Source organism: Sinohyriopsis cumingii, chromosome 1 (assembly GCF_028554795.1).
Source record: "Sinohyriopsis cumingii isolate HCF-2022 chromosome 1, ASM2855479v2, whole genome shotgun sequence".
In the NCBI taxonomy this organism is placed as follows: domain Eukaryota; kingdom Metazoa; phylum Mollusca; class Bivalvia; order Unionida; family Unionidae; genus Sinohyriopsis; species Sinohyriopsis cumingii.
The window spans coordinates 127,849,634-127,870,845 of NC_142961.1; the positions used below are offsets into that span (position 1 = coordinate 127,849,634).

Consider the following 21,212-nt stretch of genomic DNA (forward strand, 5'->3'; position numbering starts at 1 on the left):
GAACCAGGATCTATACTTTATTTATTTGTTGTACTTCTCCCAGCACGAGCAGGCGGTCTCTTATTTAATTAAATAATCAAATTTCAAAAAACAAATTTTAAAATATCCCGTTTGGGGGTGTAGAAACTATACAGGGCGGGAGCGGTAGAGATGAGAAGGAAGAAAGACGTGTGGAGTAGGTGATAACCCTATGTCCTATATTCTTAACCCTTGAATTTCTGTGTGAATGCTAAGTTTTCTATAAGGGGTGTTCTTCCAAGCTCTTCCATGGGCCTGTCCACTTCGTGTAGCGCCTTGTGACGTAGCCCCATGACGTCCTTGTCTCGTACTTTCCCCATGTAGGTCCCCGGTCCCTCCCCTCTAAGTTACTAATTTTTAAGTCAAGTAATCCTAATATAAGTTTATTTAGAGTATGTATTGGAATTGGGATCTGACTGATCGTTGTAGGTTCTAGGCCGGGGGTGGGTGAGTATGAGGGCCATGGGCCGCTTGCGGTTATCTACCCTTTGTGGATGATATTCCAGGGCCCTTCTCTCCTCACCCTTCTCTTCACATACAGTACTCAGTCCCTTCCAATCACAATGATTTGGCCACATGCTATCATCGTATCTAATATATACTTAGTGATCTGGTATAGAGTTTTCTTTTCAAAGTTGCCAATTAGATAAAAAATGTTCTGTTTTTTATAATTGTCGTTTTTGCTTATTTCAGTTATAATTTTTAATTTTTGTGTCTTCCTTTTTCACATTAAATCATTGTGTGAATTTTGCTAAAAATGGCGTTCTTACACAGTGGACATTTTGGCGGTACTCTCACCATACGCCGTCTCATTTGGAGCAGATGCATTGCATTTTGAGGGAACTTTGTTTCACTCAGTGCCCCCATGCTCTGTCCCAGTTTACATAGATATGGTCTTGCTCCACCTTACGTTTAATTTTGCTAGTTACTACCCTCCTTATCCATTTATAAGTAAGTTTTTCATTCACATTCCACAATTCTTTATAGTCTCCATATTTTTGTAAAAATTCTTTAATACTCCTAAATTTTCTGGGGATTTCTCATTTTTTAATTAATTTGTTGTTTTGGTATATTTCTTTCCTATTCCTCATAGAGAACCCAAACCAATATATATATATATATATATATATATATATATATATATATATATATATATATATATATATATATATATATATATATATATATATATATATAACCCTTCCTATGGTGTTCTTGGTTCTGCCTGTAATCTTTTGAAGCTGTTAAGGGTGTTCGCACATTTTATTAGTACGGGGCTAGGTATTGTTAGCCCCCTTCGTTCTATTGCTCTATATAAGGTTTCCTTATTTACGTAGTGGGTTTAAAAATCCCATATATGATTTATAATTTGACTGTCAATTTTGTGTAATACTTCACTTTTTGTATCAATTGATTTTAAAATATAATTAATGTTTGCATACATATATGTTTTGGCCACTTGGGCCCGTTCCATGAGGCATAATGGCGTGAGCGCCCAGATTTTCATATTTTCGTTCATTTTTATTTTCATTTTTGGTTGCAGTTTTCTTTATCTTCATTTTTCCCAAAATAAACACCTAAAGCTTTAACTCTTTCCTTTATTTGATATGGTGGATAGACCGGTATGGTTCCCGACCAGTTCCCTAATTTCATAATTTCCGTTTTAGTAGCATTTATAGCGAGCATCCTGTCTCACTGATCTTTTGATGTCGAATTGTCCTGTACTCACTCCATTTACCTGTACTCTTGAGGTTATTTTACTATACAGGATTTTAGTCCATTTTTGGAAATTATTTCCAAAACCAAATTTCACTAGAACTTTCTGTATGTAGTTATGTTCCAATATATCGAATGCTTTTTCCTGGTGATAATGTACCATAGCACATTTTGGGCCAGAATCGTTGATATAATCTATTATTGTCCTAATACTTAATATGCTATTTTGAATATCCCTCCCTTTTTCCATGCATTATTGGTTTATATTAATTATTTTGTCCATTCCCTTTCTAATACGTTTTGCTAATATCTTACTTAAAATCTTGTAATCTGTATTTAGGAGGGAGATGGGCCTCCAATTCTTTAAATCCTCCATATCTCCCTTCCCTTTGTATATCAGTGTAATTATCCCTTCCCTCGTGCTATTTGTCATTGTATTATTCCTTAATAAAATTTTGTTATACAACCATTATAAAATGGGCGACAACTCGCCGCAGAACTTCATGTGTTATTCCGCGGTGAGTCGATCTCTACCTGGTGATTCCCTTTTATATAGGTTTTTAATTTTATTTATAATTTCGTTTATCGAGATTAAATCCTCACATAAGTTCTTATGTTCTGGTGATATCATTTCGCATTCAATTTCTTGTAGGTATTCATCTATTGTAGTATTATCTATCGCTTGGGATTTGTATAAGTTTGTATAATCTCTTTTTTATTTTTATCTGTTATTTTCTCATTATTGTCTAATTTTAAAATCTCCAAACATCCCACCGTTCCTTAGCTCTTCCCTTTTATATTGTCCATCTGCCTTCTTATATAGTTCAGTAAAATTTCCTGCTCTGATTTATCTTCCATTCTGTTCTTCTTTAATTAATTTACTTAGTCTCTCTCTAATGTTTGCTGTACTTATTTTCGCAAATTTTATTGCTTTATTCTTAAAGTTTTCCTTTAAAATGTCCCACTATTCAATGATATCTTTATTCCCTGTATTTATAAAATTTTGAATATCTCCTTTATTTCTCTAACAAAGTATGGTTCATCTAATGTTTTATTAATCAGATTCCAACTTCTCCTACTCCATTTAATTTTTTAATTCCAAATAAATTAGGTTATGGTCGTATACCTTGAAATCTATAATAACTGCTTCTTTGTTTATTTGTTTTTCCAAACTTTGTGCCTAGACATTTTTCCAGTGTGTTTTCCTTTTCTGTTTTATATTCATTTTTGAAATCTGTATTTATTTTATTGTATTAATTTGAGTTTATATGGGGATGTGTGGGTGGGCACATCGTCTCACCTTTTGTATTGTCTGTTGGTGTGTCTATCGATTTTTCATCGCTTTTGTTTGCTCGGTCAATCGTATATTCAGTGTACATTTCCGTTTCCGTTTCTGTTTCCATATTCTCAGTTCGTTTTGTGCCGTCCGATGCGCTGTCATATTCAGTGCTTGTCTCAAAATCTTCACTGTCTTCTCCATTGTTATCGCTTTCGTCGGTTGTGTTTCCGTCTTCACTTTATTTGTTCGATTCATTTATGTTTTCCAACTGTTTCTTTTGGAGTTTAAGTTTTAACATTTTTGCCTCAGTTTTGTCGTGCGCCGTTTTCGGTTGTCATTCTCAGTGTCATCAAAAGTACCCTCTTGTTACCAAGGGGATCATTATACGGCTTTCCTCTTTTTGAGTTTTGTTATTTGGCAGTGGTGTGGAAAAGGTTACGGGAGACAAGCCTGATAGGTCTGCCTTCTCTCCCTCTTCCTCCTCTTCTTCCTCCTGGAGAGGGGCTCCCTCCTCCTGTTGGAGGGCATACCTGTTATCATCTTGTATGGGTTCTTTGCAAGGGTCTGTATTCTCCCCGTTTTGTTAGGACTAAGAAAATTAGCCCGCGCAGGGTTTATCTGGGAGTTGTCCATGTTTGCATTGCATTATGCTTGCTCTGCAGTCACTTGTTGAGAGCTTACTTGCACAGCTTTTGTATTTTCGCCAAATATTTCAACATCCAATGCTTGCTCTGCTATCATTTGTTCAGAGTTTTATTGCAAAGTGATTGCATCTTCCCCTTCATTTCTGATCTGTGTAATGATATTCCCTAATTGCGTATGTATGTCAAACTATTTTGTGATTATTTTGTTTGACGCAGCTATGCCTGCGTATGATGCTGTTGGTGGTGGTGGTGATAGTGATACTGCTGGTTGGTAATTACAATCTTTGAGGGCATGCCCTGTCTGATTGGACTGGCATTTTCTGTTATTATCGTACCCCCATACCAACTTTTCAGCTTGAAACCCATCACGCAAAAAAGTGGGTAATTTCCTCGCGTCCTCTCTAGGCATCATCAAAATCCTACCTCCTGATTTAATGGGGGCAAAACCCCAACAGTGGCCATTTTATGTGTCGTCAATGTTGCATGTAGCTTTATTTCTACCTTCCTTATAAGCTCTTGCGTGTCGACTTCTAGAGTGAGGCACTAGACATAAAACGTCCGTTAGTTTTGTCTCGATTTCTCTAGTAAAGGGGGGCCTCTGTTATCTGGGCCACCTCCCCTTTGACCTCTATCGAATCTACTGTCAATAGGGGTGTTTTTCGTGTTGTCTAGGATACACCATCCACTTGTTGCATCCCGCATTCTTGAGACCCTCTGTTATACTAATATCTATCCCCATTACATTGAGAGTGGTCAATATTTCCCCGTCTTGGTACCTTGGTCGCGTTGCAAAATATATTACCTGGCATCCTGGTTGTGGAATGCTAATACAGCATTGTTCTCTACCCTGGTTTTAAAGTAGGTACCTAATTTAGTACCTTTTTGTTATAGCTGTAGCTGATTGCTGTCACACGGTCTTGTTCCATCTTAATCCTTTCTCCTGAAATTCACTCACTATGGTTCAGAATCACTACTTATATTCAGACAAATTTGATTAGGTTTATCTAATGAGTAAGGCGATTAATTCTCTAGACATAAACATGTACAGGTAGGTATTATAAACACAATACAAATTTGGCTATATCCCGTCACGAGATTGAGTCACGAATCATAAATAAGTGAAATAAGGATATCAAAAATCAAACTAACACTTATATATCCCGCAAGGGAAAGAAAAAGGAAAAATAATGAAAAAAATGAAAAAAATAAAATGAGAAAGTAAATGTGTATAATGCTTACAAATGTCTGGCTGTGAAACGTATTCACTTATCCAGAGCACACCAAAAGTACGTCTGCTCTCCTCGACGTCCCAACTGTCTCTACTCGATCTGTGTTGCAATAATGTATGTGAGATATTTCACAATACCTCACAGCGCAACATAGCCTATATTAAACGGTAAGTGTCGATGTTTTGACTGTTTCATATATGGACAAGGTTAGCTCTAATGCGAGATATGAGGACCATGGACGACAAAGTCTTTCACGGTACAGTTTGAAATAATGTTGCATATGGAGAATAGGCGGAAGAAGATGCCGTCCTATGCAATATGTTTACCTGCTAATGGATGAGCAGATACAAATACTCAATGGCCAGTTCAAATCCAATACGTATTAGTTATAAATATGTTCTCGTTGTTGCGCATACAACGATGTACAAACCAGAGGAGTCCATGATTCCAGCGTCATTGTAAAAGAGCCTCCATCACCATGATACTTTTCCGATGCGCATGAGGAAAACGTATCATGTTTGCGAGCTAGTCAGTACATACTTTCGAGGAGACCTAACCATCACCATAAAAGCGTTTTATACTCGACGACTTCGCCTTCATGGCGGAGGTAGGCCATGGTTATCACGGTGACTTTGGTCTCACGCGGCTGGCCATGATCAGTCGCTAGTCAAAGAAACAACGTGGAGATTAAATATTTCCTAGAATAATCCTCCTGATTTGTGCAGCGTTACTCGAAATTCGCGGATACGTTCAATGACGTTCTTTTAGGGAATGACGTGGTCTCGTTGGAAATGTTGTATGAGACTGACGGCTTTCTGGCTGCAAAGAAATATGGTAAGATGTTCATATGGACAAAACCCATTCTTTCGGACTGATTCTGTTTGTGCCGAGAATGATCAGACTGATGTCACGTGGTGTCCCACCTGCTCCTCTTACATGCGTGTCGTCCAGAGGCAACGACTCCTGCAAAACGTCCTTCAAATCCTAATTAAGCTATCCACTCTAAACGCAGCGCCTAAGGCTGTACTTGAAAAGCCGGTAACCATGCATGGCCTACAAGAGGTAACTAGAAGAGCTCAAACGAAGGCCCATATGTACACCTATTGCTAATCTTACTAGAAAGGCCGCTAGCCCTCCCATAATTATACGTTCCGGAGCACATGCTGCATGCCACTTGCAGCTGGCTCACTTGGAGTTGTCACAGTGTTATACATTTGCGCCAGGCGAAACACCTTGTGTCCGTAAATCTTTCCAGTGTTGTCGCTCCAACCAAATGTTTAGGCGGAACGCTATTTCCAACCGCAAAGATCAGTGCGTCAAGCCTAGCATCCACAGGTAATGAATAATAAATACGCCATTTTTACAAGGAATATTACAACCTCTGTCCACCAACCCGTTTTGTCGCTGTCGTTGGTTTTGTCAATATTATGCTGGGGCTACCATATGACAAGGACCTTGGTGGTAACCTACTTTGCAAAGCCATGGTGGTTGCTCGGCTGGATATTGGTTACTTTATGCTGGTCACCAGCCTTCTAAACTTTGCCATGGTTGACTTAGACCGTTTTGAACTAATGGACATAGACAAGGCTGTATGTACATAAGCCATTGCTCTCTGGACTCAGTGTATGCTTGTCCATAATTCTGGCTAATAAAGCAGATTCTGACCAATGGCAGCCACATTTGCTCTTGTCAATGGAGGAGACTTAGTTAACGCCATCCCATTTGGCGGTTCTGACTTCTTACATTCGTCTTTTGAGTTCTCTGTCGCTGGCGCGGAGTATGAACGAAACAGTGGTGCAATTGAATAGCCACACGATGCTGGTATGGAACTAGAACCGATGGGATGCTGGCTTTATCACCGCATTTTAGACATCTACTACCACCCGAAAGATCTGTCGTGGGCTATGAGGGAGCTGATAATAATCGCTTTAGGGTGACGATAAAAGAAAGCGGTGTGACATCTATTCCTGCTTGCACCTCGTGTTTCTCCAATGTCCGCGTTTAACGTAATTGTGTCCAATGAGGTGTTCCTGGCCAACCACCTATTTTTGCCTTATGATTAGGGGCGGGGGTCTAATTCGGAACACTACAAGTATAGGTTGAGTTTGTTGCCGATGAACTGGACAGTATTTTATGAGCTGAAGTATTTTGGGTGGCCAATATACGTCCGGACTCATGCAGAACGCGAGTTCCATGGCGATGCTGCTAGAAACGCGAGGCTGCTGTCATAGTACAACGTGCGTGTTCGTTACTACCAGCCAAGCCTTCACCGGTGGCAAACGTTTGCTGAAGGGGAACCTTTTTTGGCACCAATATATTCAACGAACTTGCTAAAGATGGATATGACTGGCATGGTAAAAGCTAAGTGAAGTCACAAGGCTTACACTGCATCATCTCAGATGGATAAAACGCTTTGCTTCTACTCGGTCACTTCAGGCCTCATCTATGTATTTGTGTGGTACCCTTACGCGCTAAGCGATCTACAAGGGTGACCTGGCCTCGCAGATGACACTGTTTTAGGTATGGGGCCGCAACAAAGGATTTAAGGGAACACAAAATCTTCGGGAAATAGCATCACTTCCGGCCTGAAGTTAGCCAGAGTGCTCCACCAAGGAATACAATTAAACAGATATATACAAGATAACACTCAAATTTAACGATGGTACATAGTTAAAAGACAACTGGTTCAAGCGATGAAAGAAAGAGTGGAGGGAAGAGTTGTGTGGTTGAATGCTCTGGGGTCTAGTCTACGCAGAGAATAATTGCTGTGTGATTTTGCAAAGCTCATCGGCTCTGTCCGCCATTTTGCCTGTATTACCACTGCCAAAAGTCTGAAAGAAGCAGAGTAGAAGGCAAAGATGAAGTTTGATACGATGGTGCTTTGTGAGATGAGGACAATCTAGAAATTTATTTTGAAAAATATGGGTAATTGGTTATACACTTTGACATGCTGTGACTTCCGCGTGCACAACGAGCGCAGCGAGCGCACACACTAGACGCCGAGTCGCCCTCCAGCAGCTTTTAGAACAATTTGAACGTTTGTGGGCTGTGTGGTTGACACAAGAAAGCCATTTGATTTGGACGCGGTAGCGCCGCTAAAAGCCCGTATCCGGAGAGACTTGAAGAGAGAGTGGTTGTTGTAGTTATTATAGGTTTAACGCCATTTCTATACACATGATATATTATAAATGGGAGCCAGTTTTTATGGTAGTACTATTTCTCACATATTCACGTTAGCCGAGCCCGAGTCTAGAACCCACTCTTCATACATTTCAAACCCATTTACGGCCAAAGCTGATACATGCAAAGTCACAAAAAAGCACAAAAGTGTGTATATGGAAGAACCTAGCCCATATATCGTCGAATAATGCTAGTATTCGGACATTTCCTAAAGACAACTCGCAGAGCAAACTACACCGAGCCGTCGTTATTGTTTCTATTTTGTAAATATTTGTGTGCTTTTGTAGTTAAAATTTTTAAATTTCCTTCATACTTCTCTTCGCTTCGGTTTAACGCCATTTCTATACACATGATAGATTATAAATGGCGGCTAGTTTTTATGGTAATACTATTGCTCACATATTCAAATTAGCCGAGCTCGAGTCTCGAACCCACGCTGCATAATTGTCAAACCCATTCACGGCCAAAACTGATACATGCAAAGTTACAAAAAAAGCACAAAAGTTTGTATATGGAAGAACCTAGCCCATATATCGTCCAAAAATGCCAGTATCTGGACATTTCCTAAAGACACACGCAAGAGAAAATTACACCGAGCCGTCGTTATTGTTTCTATTTTGTAAATATTTGTGTGCTTTTTAGTTAACATTTTTTAATTTTCCTTCACATTTCTCTTCAATTTTATTTTTTGCACGCTTTTTCCAAATTATTTCAAACTGATTAAAGTTTGAGTTATAAATTCATAATTTTGATTTACCGTTTCCTTTTTTTGTTGTTGTAATTTTGCTTTATATACTAAGTTTGTATTTTCAAAGTTTGTTTTGCTGGTGAAAAGTTTGCACACTATTCTTTTCCGCACATGTTTAACAATTTTATAAGTTAATAAAACAATTTTAATTTGTTTATGTTTGTTTTTTTTTTGCATTAGAGTATGTGTATATTTGTGTTTTATTTGTTTTTCTTGTCTATATTTTGTATTTGCCTTTGAAAAAGACTCAATATGACAATAAAGCTATTAGGTTAGTTATATACTAGGTTTGCACGGTTCATTGTCAGTTTATTGCATTTATCTTAATTAATCCCTGAAACACATTATCCCTTGCTCGATCCAGTGCACTTGAAATGACTGCTATTGGCTATATGATTTGAATTCTTTATATATATATATATATATATATATATATATATATATATATATATATATATATATATATAATGTTTTAATTTTCACCCATTTTATGTTACTAAACGTCTTTTTTTTCTTTACTTTTATCCTATAATTTTCGACAATTTTGCCATCTTGAACAATGTTGAATGTTTACAAATTAATCTCTATATATTTTGAAATCTGCTTGAAGTGCAATTCTATTTTATTATTTGTTGCATTTCGATTCTTACAATTTTGAATGTAATTCAATATTTTACTCATTATAGTTTTTAGTTTTACGGAAGTTTTGGATTCAGACTAATTCAGGGACAGCATAGAAATGTTCATATCACTTTTGACAGCCATTTTACACAAATATTCAATTTCAATATTTGCTTAATTCCGTGACAGTTTCGTGATGTTAAAAGTTAAGAAATACATTTTTATATAATATTTTGACCACATGTAGTATCCACTAAAATTCTTTACGTTTTTGGAATTGTAGTATGACTTTTAGTCTGGGCCATAACTTTACTATACTATTCTGAATTAGAGCTGCGTCTCATGTGGATTTCATGTAAATTTCATCACATTTGTATAACCTTTAGTCTCGACCCACAATTTTAAACCTACGGAAATCTTAAGAATTGAATTTCCCTTGCCTCCTTTGGTCAAATTCTCAGAATTGGAGCAAATTATTACATTAAAGTTACACTTATAGGTCACTAGCTTTTCCCATACATGCTTCTTCTGCTACCAATAATTATATATATATATATAATCCTTCGTTCTTTGCAAACGTTGATATCTAACTGAATCAGCAGTGCACCATTGTTATCCAAGAATTCGATATTAATGCGTTTAGAAAAAGGAAATTCATGGTGTATTAATTTTTTTCAAGCAGGAACACTTGTCATATACAGTTCTGAGTTTCGGTCGTTGTGCTGATCTTTCCCTCTCTCTCTCTCTCTCTCTCTCTCTCTCTCTCTGTCTCTCAATGTAACTCAGTTGGTAGAGAGTGGAACTAGTAGTCCAAGGGTCGCAGGTTGGATACATGATCAGACCAGTTCAGATGGGATACCTTAGTGTGTCATTAGGAAAGGCACTTAAGTCCCATTTCCAATGCACGATATAGAAATATGTTTAGAAATGCCCATAGGTCGTAGTTGTGTTAATCCACAATATCAGTTTACTGCATCTCAATATCAAAAGTGTAATACCTGAATCAATTTCAGCACCCTCGATACATGTTAAGCCGAAGCTGAATGCTAATGGTTGGTGAAGGTACTACAACAACCTTATGAAGACAAAATATATATAGATACTCATTCTTCCGTTTCCTTAAGACCAGCCTTACGCGACAGGTATCCTTAATTTTAATTTTGTACAGGTGAAAGTTATAAAACGATCCGTCTAGTGCAGTAATTAAAACACTAAGTCGGGTTATAGTCATTGATTATTTGACCATACATATTCTTTAACCCTCTCCCATCAAATATGTTTCCTAGACATATGTGACCAGTGCGAAAATACAATAGGTTTTAAACAAAGACGGAATACAAACAAAACACAAAGGGAGAAAGGAAAGACGATACAACTAAATTACTAAATAGATAGTCAGACAGATAGCCATATATGCAGATAGATATAACAAAGAAAGACATATGATAGAAACCGAAAACGATCATATGCCTTTGCACAAGTATTAGAAAACTACTGATAAATAGTGACGTTAAAAAAAAAAAAAAAAAAAAAAAAAAAAAAAAGAAAACAATACAGAGATTGCAAGATTCTTTACTATGGTTTCCTCTTAGATTTTATCCTCTGTTCCTTGTTAAGGGAATACCACAGAAGAAACGTAAAACTATACTGAAATGTTATTTATGCTTATAAATGCACTATTCTGTTTACCTCTAAAATGATCTCATGTCTTTGGTCTTAATATGCATGCATAGCTTTGAGTGCTTTTATAAATATATCCTGAAGTTTTATATATCAATCATATCATAATTTGAAATATAAAAATTAATCATTAATTTTCCAACAGACAACAACCTATTACTAACTCAAAAAGGGTCAGAGCATTTGTATATTGCTTTACATCACCAATACAAACATCTGTACAATTTTGACAGGATACTTAATGTTCTTAACACGAACATCGGAATTCTACAAATTCAACTATCTAGAGAGAAAATTAATTTAAATGAAATATGACAGTGCAGTGTAAGATAAACGGGCTTCGCAGATTTGTATGTACACAAACTTTAAATCAGATTGCCATATGATAAAAGAGTTTCGTTCATTAGCTACAAGTTAAACAGCCCAATGGTAATTTTAAAAAAAAACAGTTTGGTGGTATCTTTTCAAAATAGCTTCAAACAACTTTAAAACAAATTCAAACCCCTTCGTCATCAGGAGCAGGAAGTAGTCAGTTATAGAGCAGAAGATAACGAGGAACGATGAAATTATAACTGAATTCTGAATGAATATTGTATTGTTGATACCCTTTTCCCAGGCCGGGTTATTATATAGGCACACTAAGTACGTGCTTAGGGCACCAGCCGAACATGGGCACCTGCAGAAGGTTCACGTCAACACTTTTTCTTCTTATTAGCCTTTAGCATTGTATTTTTGTTGTTTCATCTATGGGTGGGGTGGGGTGGTGGGCACCATGCTATTTTTTCAGAGCTTATGGTCATGGAAGGCCTTTTTCGGCCACTACTCCTCAAAAACCTAAATTGTGAATTTGCTTCATTTTGTCGTTATATGTTCATTCATTCTCACAGCGGTCCGTCTATGCCCCAATTATACATACGAGAAGTACTTGAAGTTTGATAGCTCAGTGTCTTAGGGCTCTTAAGCATTAAAATGATGAAAGACTAACTGACTAATGCACTCATATTCATATGTATAGATGTAGATGTATAGATGTATATATATATATATATATATATATATATATATATATATATATATTGATGTATATATATATAATCGATTACTCCCAGAATGTTATCCAATCGAATCATTACTAATCGATACTTAACAAATATGCACACCACTCACATTTCATAATGCATAGTGATCTAAACACATATATTGTCGATAAAAAGAATATAATCAACGTACCTCACACTGCCATGAATTTGGTACACATTAAATAATAATGTCACATCACTCTGTTCTGTTCTAAACCTTGCAATGCAAATGACATAGCTAAATCTTCACATCCTGGTAGCTACAATCGTACTATACCAGGTCTCAAAACCTCAATCTACCCCGAGGGCCGCATGAGGTCTTTTTCGATGGCAAAAGTGCCTCACCTCGTTTGCTATCTCTCATGACGCCTTGTGACGCCAGTCACAATGCGGGCCACATGATACGGTTTGGCGTGCCGCATGCGGACCGCGGACCGCGATTTTGAGATCCCTGTACTACACGATAATCCTAAGACAAAATAATACATACAAGCCTTATATCGTCAAGTCTCACACTCTTTAGAATGCTTGAACCCGCTTGCTTTGACCCACATTAGCGATCAAACGAAAGAAGAAACCTAAGTTGTACAGCTGTATCGAAGACCAGATCTGCAGTGTAAGATTAAATGGGTATGTAATAAATTTGAATATCATTCAACATACCTTATGCATATCGTTTATCATGTCAAACGATGAAATAAATCATGGAGATAACAATCATCAATAGGCGTTTACCTTTTACATACTACGTAATATTGCAGCTAAATTATATATATTGGACACAAATTACTAAGGCCGACGACATAGGCTTTACCAGATGCCTGATTTCAAAAGAGTTCGAAATATACACCAATGGAACCCAAACAAACAACACAAATATCATATAATGACACACAAGTTGAACAAAGGAGACGGGATAATACGTTTTCCTACGAGACTCAATGCAAGATCCTACTCAGAGACATTAAAGAACATGCACATATACACTGTATTCTAAGTTAGGTGAATACAAGACAGACAGGTTCTTTGATATGAATTACTAGTCTTTATTTGATTAACACATTTGCTATTTAGACACCAGTAATAAGTTCGTAGGAAAGGCTTCCGTGTAATTAAGTGTTTATGTTCAATTTATTTTGTTGGCCACATCGGTAGCGGATCGTTCAGTAGAAAAGGAAAATGACATCATCAAAACGAAAAAACTGTAATTACTTTCCAAAGTAACGTGTTCGAGCCATATTGTCACCTAAATGTATATTCAATTAACCCTTTCGCTTACTCGTCCACCCACAACTCTAAACGAGCAATTGCATCTGTTAGGCTGTGCTGTACAGTCATCCAGCCCCAACTTATGACTAATGTCAAGTACCTACTCTGTTATAAACAGCGCAAGAGGAAATGTATTATACGAAGCTTTCATGCACTAATACAGTCGTTTATTTCCATATTCATAAATTCCCTCACACACTAGCTGCAAATAATGCTAAGCAACACATCTATGATAATGAGAATCCATAAATTCCAATTATGCATTTTTATCCAGCTAATATATATATTATTCCGACCGATAATACATTCATTGTTCCGACCAAATTAATTATAACGTAACCAAAAATCACGAAACCCCATTTTAAATCTTCGGAAACAAACGTAAATGTTATGGTGTAGATCATAGTTACTTCGTAGCGTATTTAACATATAAGTGTGGGAGACATTTTATAATACTTGCATTATTCGTATAACTCTTTAATTCGGGCCCTTCCTGCAATTAACAATATTTTACCCTTGTCTATATAACTAAATCTATATCACATTTGACTAGTTCACTTTACTGAATATTTCTGCCTAGAACGTCTTACAATCATCTACTTCATCAATTAGTATTATTACTTTTTGTTTTCAAATGATTGGTCTTACGTTATTAGAGTGTGTTCTGAATAAACGTTTAATCATTTTGAAAGATAAAATTATTCTTAACAATTGGTTTCAGGCAAACTTCAAGTGACGCTGACTTAATGTGGTATCTCAAAAGCATGGATCATACAGTTTCCATTTAAGAAATTCATCCATATTGATATTCATGAGAAAGAGAAATATATTGTGACATGCGTAGGTGACGGATATTTATCATACTGGACAAAATGCTAGGCACCAATTGAAGTTCGTGTTATGCAGTGTAATTGGGATTACTAGGGATTTAAAATGGGTGTCGTATTGTAATGGAATAGTTTTCACGTTCTACAAACATACATACATACATGCATACATCATATCACTTTATCGAAATAACTTGCATCGATAATTCTCAATAAGGTGTTGCGTATATTTGAAATAATAATGCGCATATTTAAACAAAGAGACAAGATTTGACATTGCAACAGTACCGATACTATTTGCAATCCCACTGCGAATATTATCAATTTGTATTTGTATGGTATTTTCGGAAAACTAGTGTGAATATTCTCAAAAGAAATTCTTGTCTATGGGGAAGCGCGATGTGTATTTACAAGCAAAATTCGAATAACAGATGCTTAGGTCAAGCTATTACTTGTAATAAATTTATGTTTTGAATGACCTATTCAGGCATTGATGGTTTTCATGTATACACTGACAAAGCGTATTATAAAGCAGCGAATTTCCTGCGTATCGTTGCCATACAGATGCACGTTTGTCATACATTTTGGTAATATGTTCACAACATCATGCTCTTGCTTCCATTAGGTATACAATGCGATATGGTGCGCAGCTTTACATACTCTTGTTGTACAATATATACAATATAGTTCCTTTCGCTTGGGATGTTTGATCCTGACACCAGTTTATAAGTGTGTGTGTGTGTGTATATATGTGTGATTTAGATTTTAACGTAACTTTAACAATTTTAGTCATAGTACTACGAGTATGGTTTGTGGTAGTTTAGAGTGATGTCTGAAAATGGGGCATTATACCGCAAACATGCCTCATCATACCCACCCAGTCACATAACCTGACACCAGGTCTGCCAGTCCTAAGACTAATTTATTAATGCTGATCGCCAAGAGAGTAGCTGCTATTATCATTTATTTGGTACGTCAAGGCCGGGCTTCGAAACCACGACCTCCCGCATCCGAAACGGATGCTCTAATCACTTAGACCACCGGAAATGTCGATAATTGTGACTTTTAAAATAAATTCGTATGGGTGGGTTTATCCCTTCAACCAATACTATTAGACAAATAATTATCTTAAAATTTAGATCTTGTTAAAATGTGCATTGCGGGTTTTTGTCGCTGGAGGTTACAGTATGCATGATGTCGTGATGTAACTGTTAAACTAGCTTCATGAAATAGAACAATATTGTAAGTTTTTCTTTTCACTGGATGCCCGACGTACACAAGAAGACCTGAAAGTACAAGGGTTATCTATGAACATTACAGTTGTTCCCAGTTACAATTTTGACACTCAATATATATTCTTACATGAAATGTTTCTCATGGCTATTATCTGGTGATTCCTTAAACTAATTTTTTTTTCCAGGAGGACCTCGTTCGTCAGTGGGACAAATATATTGACAACACATCGTGCGTATTAGTTGACGAAAATGCATCAGCGAAGCTTGACTAATTTAACAAACTGAAGAAAATAAAATTAAAAACGACCATGACATTCCAACCGACCACTAAAGATAAATATATGTAACAATATCATTGGTAATGGCTGCATATTGGTACATATATTTTTCTTATATTACCATCTATTAATTTGCTGCTCTGTCCATATGTTTTAAATATGACCGACTCATTGATCAATGATATGTATATGTGATTATACAGTACTTTTAAGGGTTAACGGTTATGGTTACCAGTATTATCGATCTCCGCTATGCTGTCAAAGATTTCAGAATGACGTAAATGAATTCTGCGTTTGTAGACATATATAAAACTGCTTATCCTCACTAATAATTTACACATCCAATGCAATGGACGACACTTTAGTACGGTAATTCAAGGCATGTGTCATACATTTACACTCAACCTTATGTTTGTTAATATCAGGAAATTCATCAGTAACGATACTCGTGAGAAAGCGAGATATTGAGTCATGTTTATGTGCGACTTATCCCCATTGGTATCAGTCAAGCACACTTAATCATAGACTAAGGTATCTGTATTGTCATACATATCCAGTATACATTGAATTAAAAGGGGTTCGCTGTGGGTGTCTTTTAGACGCATATTACAAATTTTACATATTGTATACAATCAAAACAACAGAGTGCAACAGAGTGGAAACCTATTATAGATCGCAAAGGTGTTGAATGGGTTGAGGTGCTGTCTCGGGATGGAATTGGTAATGTGTACAAGGTCTAAAATAACGTAATTCATACATTTGGGAGATGTCTGGGTAAACAAGACCCTGGGTAGCTAACGGGACCATGAATTTAGAATATGGAGCAAACACGGGATTTTACATCTGGTAAGCTGTGTCTGTTTCTTTGTGATTATTGTTTTGAGGGTGGTACTATGCTTTCATTTTTTTTATTTTTCAAGTGTGTTATAGTTTACCCATTCTGTAGGCAAAGTTAATTTTTCTTCATTGACACTGGATATGTCTTTAGCAGCAGCTACATTTGATGTGAGGAAACTGAATTTTATTCCGACAATTCATAGAGTTAATACGTCCTCTGGAACTGAGTAAAGAATGTGATCAGAATATGCAGCTTGACGGTTTATTATGAATGCGTTACTGAAGTGTATGACAGGAAACGTCTTAATCTGAGTGGTTTGAGCGTACACCTCGGATGCGGCAGGTCGTGGGCTCGAACCTCGGCCGAGTTATACCAAAGACTTATACAAATAGTAAAAGCAGCATCGTTTGGGGCTCAGCACTAAGAGGATAGTGTTATGATTTGTTGGGCTTGGGTCTGGATAATGGGACTGGGTGGGGCATGATTCCCCACTGATAGACATTACTATAAACTGTCACACTGCAGACATTGTAGCAATATGACTAAAATTGTTAAATCTACGTTAAAAATCCAATACACAAATGTATGTATGTATGTATGTATGCATGCATGCATGCATGCATGCACGCACGCACGCACGCACGCACGTACGTACGTATGTATGTATGTATGTATGTATATATGTACGTATTTGCTTATTTATGCATATTGGTCACACATTTGTATGAGGCACTTCTATGCATGTTTGCAAGATTTTCATTTACACACGGGAGTATATGTGTACGGCGTTTTGCTGTATTTGTATCCATTTATGTAGTGTGTGTGGTGATATATTTATGCAGGTAAGTACCTTCTCCTCCTTCATCGTTAGCTCTGGGTATATATTGTATGGCAAGGTATATATTGCGTCGGTATACAAATATCGTTACAACGGAATGCACACAACATTGCAGTTTTAAATTTTGTTCATGTCGCTTCAAGGACAGCATTTGCCGTTGCAATGTATTTTGAAGACTGTCATCGTTAGAGCGATATTAATATTTGTTTTGCGACGGAATCCATATACCGTTGAAACAGTTCTTTACATTATGTTTGCGGTATATGTTGTCGACATTGCAGTATTTATTTAACGTTGTAACATCGAAAATGACCGTTGCAACATCAAATGATCTATTGCTACGATATAGCATATCGTTTTACTGTCGAAACGATAAATACAGCTACACTGGATACCAATGTAAACATAGCAGCTTGTCCTGTTCCGTGCACGATGAAACTCATTACTAACACGGTAATATACCCAGTATAATAATGAAATAATTGCTAAAGTAAAGGTTTTGTTGACATTCCATGCAGATTGTTTCGTTTATGAACGGGCGCTTTTGGAAGTATGTTACAATGTCTAGCTGCATCAGCAATTCAACATGGTTTTCCGTGGATTGGACATTCAGGCATTTTTAAACAGAAACTCGCGTTCTCCTGAATATTTTCAAGCAGGAACGCCTAATCCTACACAGCTCTTAATTTCGATGAGAAATGGCATTAAAATCAACAAAGCCAACGATCAAAATGCTCAATATGCATAGTACCTTCGGTAAAGAAAATGGAATCATTAGACAGCAACAGTTTGTCACGTGTACCATTACACTTCTGCTCTCACTTTGGCATCACACTTGTTGACATAAAGCAGTATAGAATAATCTGAAAAAATAGCAGCTGGCCAGATTTCCTGACACAAACCCCTGGTCATCCATTGACACCGTACCATTATGAACAAAATAAAGTATAGGGAGAAAAATCAATTTCATCATCATAGTAAAGAATAATATTATACAGAGTTAAATCCTATTGTCACAAAAGTAAAATTAATATATACATATATATATATATATATATATATATATATATATATATATATATATATATATATATATATATATTTCTTTAAAGCTGTCGATTACTCCAAGAATGTTGTGCAACCGAATTATTAATAATCTATATTCAACAAAGATGCACACCAGTAAACTTTCATAATGATGGTGTTCCAAACACATATATCGTCAAAACATGACATATGATCAACTTAACTCACACTGCCATGAAATAACAATGTCACATCACTCTGTAATGTATTAAGCCCTGCAATATAATTGACTTAACTCCTTAGTAGGTACAGTCCTATCATACATAAATCTTGTGACAGAATAATAGATGAGAAAACCTTATATCATAAAATCACACATTCTTTAGAATGATTGAATCCGCTTGTTTTGACGAACATATGCGACCAGACTAATCTTAGCGGAGTAGGCGATAAATTTACTAGTTACATTAATGGAGGCTCAGTTGATCTTATTTGTACTTGGCCTGCGTACATTTTCTTCGATATCATGCGTTATCTATGATATTGTACGTTGACAAATTTATCAAAATATGCCATCTTGCATAAACGTCATGCATGTTCAATATGTAGATAGGAAAATAAAAGAGTCTTGTAATTTTAAATGTGATCAGAAAATCGCTGGCTTTGAAAAAAGTACAGTAATGCATGGCCCCTACATAGACGGAAATGAAGGATTCACAAGTGCGGTGAATTTTCCATGGAAAGATGTAGACTTTCAATGCATTGGGAAGCCACCTACCTTTAGTTTGATTGACCACGATAATATTTAATGCATAAGCACAACTGTGTGTGTTTTGTTTCGATTTGTCGAAAAGAATGGGTACGCCATAAAGGATAGGTCTTGGCTTATACATACGCCATATCAAACGAATTATTTCAATGACGCAGAAGAAAACACTATGCGGATAAGTATTTATTACATACCCACTCATCAGGCTCTTTTAAATATTTAAGCTTCACTGTATGAGTGATATTAAATAAAAATGGGACTTATAAAAGTTCGATTGACTGCGTCTGAGATATATACGCTAGTGCGTCAAAGGAGAAACCTACGTTGTTCGAATCTGGGTGTATGATATGGAAACAGGGATTGACCAGCTGTATCGAAAGCCAGATCTGGCATGCAAGATTAAATGGGTATATTATAAATTTGAACGTCACTCAACATACCTTATGAATAGCACTTATCATATTTGGTACTGAATTATATTATGGGAAACCAATAATTCATACATGGGGATTAAATTCTTCAATATAAATTGCCAGTTTTCATATTGCGTAATTTTGCAGCTAAATTGCATATTTTGAAGAAATAAATATTAATAATGCCAATGACACAAGCTTTACCAGGCGCAGGAGTTCGAAAGACGTCAAAAGAGACTCCAATGGAATCCAAACAAACAGCACATTTATAATATAACGGCACACAAGTTGAAAACGAAGCTGGTAAAATATGTATTCCTACGATTTGACTAAATGCAAAATCTTACTCATAGCAATTAAAGAACAAGCACATACACACATATAGCGGGAAGTGTAGAACACTGCATAATCTATTTTTATGTTTTGCCACATAGATTCAAACTAACCAGAATAATGAAGAGATCAAAGCTGAAGAATTCACAATACTAGGAGAAATAACTCAGTTAGCTGTAGTAACTATGAATAAAGCGAAAAGGTTATGCTGCAAGCCAGATCACAACAAGTTATAAATTGTGCTTTACATCAAGGTTCTCAAACTCAAACAACCCTGAGGTCCGCATGAGGGGATTTTTAATGGCCCAAGGGCCGCACCACCTTTGTTATCTCTCATGACACCGTGTGACGTCAATCGTTTTGCGTAGTACAGGATACGGTTTGGCGGGCCGCGTGTTTGAGATCCCTACTCTATAACCTTATAGAGAAACTTGCTCTTAATCTTACTGAATCTTCGTTGCACTAACTAACATTGGTAAAGAAACTTCTTTGTTTGCATAATGCTGATTTAAGTTGCATAACTTTATCCTCTCTAATTTTTCCCGCGTAAGCGTCATATTTATCACGGTGCATTGTTGTGTAGTGCCGACGCACGTTATACTCCTTCGGAACAGCTATCGTTTGTTGACAAACGAAACATTGAATTGTATCGTTGACCTCAGTGACAAAATATAAATACTCCTATTTGACTTGAAAAACTCTCTTTTCGTCCGCGAGTTTTCTATTTTTTCGAAACGGAAGACATTTATACGGGCTTTTATGTTTATAAAAATGCAGCAAAATCAGCTTTATAATTCAACATCAATTCGATCACATTACTAAAAAACACAAACCGAATGTCCGCTTTTTCAGCTTGAATCCATCCCATTTTTATATTCGACTTGGCGGCCAAAGAGTAACTTTATTTACGCCTCATCGCCCTCTATTCAAGGGAGCGAGATACGCTCCTAGCCTCTCGGACCCCTTTTTCCCCGCCGTGAGTTATTCTAGCTATCCCCATCTTTACGGCTCCTACAAGGTAGCTGGACTTATGGTCATGGAAGACAGTCTTCAGCCATTACCCCTCAAAAACATAAATTGTAAATTTGCTTTATTTGTCATTATATTTTCATTCATTCCCACAGTGGTCCATCTATGCTCCACTTATACATTCGAGAAGTACTTGAAGTTTGATAGCTCAGTTCTTAGGGCT

The 21,212-nt window shown here is 36.6% G+C and overlaps 1 protein-coding gene across 3 annotated transcripts in view; it reads right to left on the reverse strand.

The window, feature by feature from the left end:
• The window catches only part of LOC149807842 (uncharacterized), an 84,536-nt gene that overhangs the window by 50,363 nt on the left and 12,961 nt on the right, over positions 1 to 21,212 (reverse strand). The window contains exon 1 of one of the 3 annotated variants that reach the window (XM_089971371.1): positions 4,897 to 4,963. The exons of the other annotated variants lie outside the window; for them this stretch is intronic. The gene's annotated coding sequence lies outside the window, so the exon portion shown is untranslated. Of the gene's footprint in view, positions 1 to 4,896; positions 4,964 to 21,212 lie in introns of those variants that run through there. 3 annotated transcript variants of the gene reach the window in all.